Source organism: Lolium rigidum, chromosome 1, assembly GCF_022539505.1.
Source record: "Lolium rigidum isolate FL_2022 chromosome 1, APGP_CSIRO_Lrig_0.1, whole genome shotgun sequence".
NCBI classification, from domain to species: domain Eukaryota; kingdom Viridiplantae; phylum Streptophyta; class Magnoliopsida; order Poales; family Poaceae; genus Lolium; species Lolium rigidum.
The window spans coordinates 317,328,479-317,334,228 of NC_061508.1; the positions used below are offsets into that span (position 1 = coordinate 317,328,479).

At 43.8% G+C, this 5,750-nt stretch overlaps 1 long non-coding RNA gene across 1 annotated transcript; it reads left to right on the forward strand.

The window, feature by feature from the left end:
* Positions 1–249: 249 nt before the first annotated feature.
* On the forward strand, positions 250–5,750 carry LOC124684225. Its single transcript, XR_006996954.1, has 6 exons — positions 250–510; positions 1,146–1,240; positions 1,466–1,751; positions 2,783–3,055; positions 4,570–4,825; positions 5,537–5,750. It is a non-coding gene; the product is annotated as an uncharacterized LOC124684225 (long non-coding RNA).

The following is a 5,750-nucleotide window of genomic DNA, read 5'->3' on the forward strand; positions in this document are numbered from 1 at the left end:
CACACACACCCTTCTGCTCCCCATTTCCACAATCAGCCGTGCTCTAAATTAAATAACATCACAGGCTTGCACTCTGGAACTTTGACGTAAATCTTCAACTATTTATTTTTGTGTACATTTCTCTGGCACTGGCTTAATATATACATGGTGCTATTTGTTGTTTTGCTGCTGTTCAGAGTTATCCACACCCTGTTCCTTGTATCCACCCAATTCTGTTCTAACTTGGTGCCACGTCCTTAACCAGGGAGGGGAGATCAGGGCCAGCGAATCTGTGGAAAGATGATGGACATCGATGTGTGCTCCTCGTGGGTCCAAGAGCAGCGACGAGGAGCTCATGGTGCAAGAGCTTTTCTACACGCAGCACGGCTCTCCTATTGCGGTTTGTGACCCAGCCGTTGGCGCTGCTGCTGCAGGGAGGTCGTCCTGCATGAGGTCAAGCTACATGCCCCCAAGCCCAACCGCCGCGACCTCGACACCTCCGTTCAGAATACGTCGATACTCTCATAAAAGGTCGAATTTTGTCTTTGCTCGCGCTCGAATTGATTGCTGCCATGAGTGCTATGCTATCCATTTTCTTCCTATTTTCGTACTTTCTGAAAATGGGCACCAGTATGCTAGGGCGACCTGTATTTGAGGCTGTGTTGAGTTAGAAAGATAAGTACTCGAGTTCTTTTCATGTCCAGAACCAAGCTTCTGTATGAAAAACAATATATGAGTTTTCCTTTTCGGGCTTTGCATCAAATTCTACCTTCATAGTAGGTTACTGTAGTTTCACTATGCACACACAATGCTGCAATATGCCATCACTTTGCAGATCAGGAGAAAGGGATGTACTGTGTGTTATTACTTATTAAGACTAAATAAATCTCGAATGTCATGCTAATTTGGTGACATTTCTTTGCTCTGGGTCGATGTTGCCATTTATTATCTTGCAATGAGCCAGTAATGCTTGTATGTGAAAAGTTGAGAACCTTAGATCCTCAGTTGTCAAATACTCTTCTTAAACTATTTTGGGGTACATTTAGCTCTGGCATGGGGTTGTTAATATATAGATGGTCCTTTTATTGTTTTGCTATTGTTCAGAGTTGTATCACACCCTGTTCCTTGTATCCAGTAATAAATTTTAGTGCCATGCCTCTCACCAGGGAGGAGAGACCAGGCCACCAAAGCCTCAACGGTATGATGATGGTGTTCTCCCCGTGGCTCCGAGGAGCTCACGCTTCTTCCCTGCCACACCAAGGTCTATAAATCTTGAATGTTCTGGTTTTGATTTTCACTTGTAATAGCTTCTGATAATGTTGAAATAACATGTCTAGTTACTATTACCAAATAAAATACCCATGAAGAAGATGGTCACACTATTTTTTGGAGGATGATGTGGCAAGAGCGTTTTCCCGGTTTAATACTTTGTGCTCCTCTTATGCCCTTTGCCATTGTGTTTGACTTCCCGGTTCCTTTTTTGTAGGGATTGAATATGTTTTGCTGGAAGAAAGTGAGGGGACAATGTAGTTTTCTGTGGTCATCGATGATCACTACCAATACTCCATGACCTACATATAGTACACGTGACACAGTTTGCCTCTAATGCTTCTGTCTGGCGTAACACAAACTTTCTGGCTGTGGTGGTGGTGCTGCTGCTGCTGCCGCCGCAAGGAGGCCGTCCTGCACGAGGTCAAGCTGCTTGGCCCCAATGGCCAATTGCGGCGAGCTCGACGCCTCCGTTTAGAACATGTCGACATCGGCCCCCAAAGGTCAATTTTTTTCCTCGCCCGTGCTTGAATTGATTCCTCCGATGCTATCCAATTTCTTCTCATTTTCGTATTTGCTGAAATGGGCACCAGCAGGCCAGGGCAACTTTTATTTGTGGCTGTTGAGTCGGAAAAATAAGTTTTTGTGTTCTTTTCATGTCCAGAACCAAGCTTCTGTCTGAAAACTGTTCTTTTACTTGTTCTACTGATATGAACTTCGCGAGCTGTTACCATGCTGTGTGATTTAGTATGCCTAGTTATTAGGCGATGTCCGGTTGGATAGAATGAAGCTCTTCCTGCGTATTTTAGCTACTACCTAGCAACATGGATCTGACTAGTAACGCATACTTAAATATACTAGTCTTTGAGTTTGTACCCCTGGCAAATCACTTGACTTTATGAGTTGTAAAACATTGGTAGTACTATGTACATCTGCAATTTGCTTTATTGCTCAGTTTTTAGCCATTTTTCATATCTAATAGTGGTGCTTGTATAGGTTCTGCCAGTAGAAGAACTTCAAGGAAGATCACAAGAAGACTCTTGTGGCGACATATTTAGTTGTCTGGGGAATTGATATTTAGCGTGTCAATACTGTCATAAACTATGACATACATGATTATGCTGATGTACATACTTGCACAGGGTAATTATAACTTTTCCCTACTATTCATGGTTGGTGCTATTATATCTGGGTAACATATTCACCTCCACATGTTGGAAAGGCTGGATGTTTTGGTACCAAGGGGCTTGCAATAACATTTGATTCTTCTGCCTTTGGCTCTGATGTCCTCAATAATGTTTGTATAACTGCTATATTTACTTCTTTTTTACTTCTCTGGTATGATCGGAAGAGCGTAGAATAACTGGGATTTTGACATATGTACTATTTGCGATGAGAGCTACAAGTGAACCTTTTCTGTATTTGTTTCCAGATTTAGAAATCATATTAGTCAAGTAGCTAGGTTACTTACATTCTTCCAAGCATGAACATTCTGAGTTTGATTATCGTGTTAACATTTTGTTTCTCCGTGTAGATATCTGACACCAAGAGGGTGAATAGTCTTGTGAGTGACAGCCAGATATGGACGCACAATATGCCTGTGGCTTTGGCTGAGTTTTGCGTGTGAGCCACATGTAGGTGCACAATATGCCCACGGCTTCGACTGCTTACCTTTGCCCTCGCCGCCGTCGTCGTGTCATGCTGCTCGGCCGTGGACGAACATGACTACTCGTGTGATGGCAGCGAGTTCACCGTGCCACAACCACAGGGGTGGTGATGTCTCATCCTCGGCTGCAATTGCCCTCTGGTGAGCCCAATTCATCCCTTCCATCCCCTCTAAGTGTCCCCCCCCCCCCCACACACCCCCCCGCCCCATATTGGTTTGTTGTGATAGGATGCTTATCTGGCTATTTAGTTGGTAGATCTTAACTACTAAAAAGGTTTTGGTGGTTCGAGGTCCAGGGCTATGCAAGGTTTCGAATTTCGCCCGAAAAAACATAATTTCGTCCGAAATTCGCCCATTTCGTTCAGGCCCGGTAGATTTGCTTGCCGGACAAATAATTTCGGCCTTATTTGAAATCTTGGGCCGACCCAGTCTCCGGCCCAAGCCAGTGTTGCTATTCCGTGACTTAAAGGGTCAAAACAGACCCCCCAAACCCTAAATTACACGAAAATTCCCCAAACTCTCCTCTGCCCCGCCGCCTCCTCCTGGAGCCGTGGTCCGTGCAGCCCATCCTCTCTCCGGCTACGGCCTCATGGTGCTGGACATGCCTCGGCAGCTCGGTGCAAATCGAGGAGTGCCCGGAAGCCCCTGGAGCGGTCATTGGCCAAAGGGTGTTCGTGCGCGCCCGTCCCTGCCGCCATGGCCCTGCGCGTGCTCGTCCCTGCAAACGCGTGTGAGATTCCACCTAGTAGAACTATTCCAGTGAGTATTTGTGAGTCAACGAGCTAACTCGAATTGCTGATTGGTGTCCTTTTGTTGTAACTCGAGCGATTCGTGAGTGTATAAGCAAGCAACGGATCTTTGTTGTTCAGTTTTACTCAGATTAGTTCTATTGCTACAGGATTTCAATTTGTTTGTACAATTTCGTTTGTTTTTCGTTCATTTTTCGCGCAGTTTTCGTACAGAAATTCAAAATTTGGATTGTGCTTTTCGTCCGAGAGTTTCCGAAAATTTTCCGAAAAGACGAAATTCGCCCATTTCGTCCAGGGGAGGTAAAATTTGTAAAACGAAATCCAAAACCTTGGGGCTATGTAATTCATGAATTTTTTGTTAAAGTCATTTTCTTGTTGTTACTGGACTGGTGTTGTGTAATCATGATCAATTTTTGTGTAGGGACAATAATCCGTTTATTTCCCGTGGTTTGATTCTGATGATAGGTTCATGCTATTGTTCTTGCTTCACTGAATCAATTACTGTCCGTGTATAATAATCATCTATTTTGCGACATGTGACCGTGGTGTAATGAAAATACATATCTTTTTTTGCGTAGTTTATTGATCTTTTTCATGCCCTGAATCTTTTTTTACTGGGATGATGGTTACTAGTACTAGCTGACCCCTCATGTCTTTGGCTGGAAAAAGACTAATAGTTGTTGATCCTTTGATACTTTGGTCCTCCTCACACTATGCTGAATCTCTTTACCATTATTAAATTTTGGAGTAAAATTTGCAAGTCCACATGTGATATTATGCAGTTCATTGACCATCATTATTCCTTCTATTTCTCTTGTTTCATCATTCAGAGATTGGTACTGACCACTTTGTGTTCCTCTTATGTCCTTTGCCATTGTGTTTGACTTCTGGGTTCCTTTCTTGTAGGGACTGAATTTGTTTTGAGGGAAGAAAGTCAGGGGAAAATGTAATTTGATGTGGTCATCAATGGTCATTACCAACTCTCAATCAACAGAACATGTTACACGCGGCATGGCTTGCCTCTAGCTCCTTCGGTCTGGTGTGGCCAACCCATTCCTGCTCTGGTGGTCCTGCTGCAGAGAGGTCTAGCTGCTTGGCCCAAAGCCCAACCACAGCTATCTCGCCGCCACCATTCAGAACACGTTGACATTGGCACCAGAAGGTCAAATTTTTTTTATTTGCTTGAGCTCGGATCGATTGCTTCCACGCTATTCAATTTCCTCCTATTTTATTTTTTGTACTTGCTGAAATGGGCACCGGCACACAAGGGCAACTGGTATTTGTGTCTGTGTTGAGTCAGAAAAATGAATGATGGCTTGTGTTGCAAAATGTTGGTGGCAAAATAGAGCCAGAAACACATTTGTGTATTTCAAAACCTGCAAAATGGTTCATATCAGTTCTGTGACATTAGTTTTTTCCCCCTTACCCACATTGTTAGAAGATAAAAACTGCCACATTTACTTGTCGCTCAGTTGCCATGTTTAGCACCAGGCATTCAAATGCCAAGTCCTCCATTTTAGGAAAAATGCATAAGTCCGAGCCCACTTTATATTCAAATGAAGCCACTAATATCATCCATTGGGGTTCAACTTAAAACATACTACCGAGCCAACATGAAGCCCCTCTGTTGTTATGAGTCACTTTCTTCTGTCTCACTAGATGCACTGTTATGTTGCATTGGCATCTTACATCACTAGATGCACTTGCCATCAAACGTCGTCATTTCTGTGGGAGTTTAATGAGACAAGTGGAACTTGTATTAGGTTCCAGTTTTGGAAATCATATTGGTCAAGTAGCTAGATTACTTACATTCTTCCAAGCATGAACTTTTCGAATTTGATTACTGTGTTCACATTTCTTTTTTTGCGTGTAGATATCTGACACCAAGAGGGTGAAAAGTCTTGTGAGTGACAGCCAGATATAGATGTACACAATGCCCTCGGCCTTGACTGCTTACCTCCGCCCTTGCTCCCGTACTCCCATCCCGCTGCTCAGCCGTGGACGGACATGACTACTGGTGTGATGGTGGTGGTTCACCGTGCCACAACCAGGGGGCGGTGATGTCTCGACCATGGATCCAATTTCCC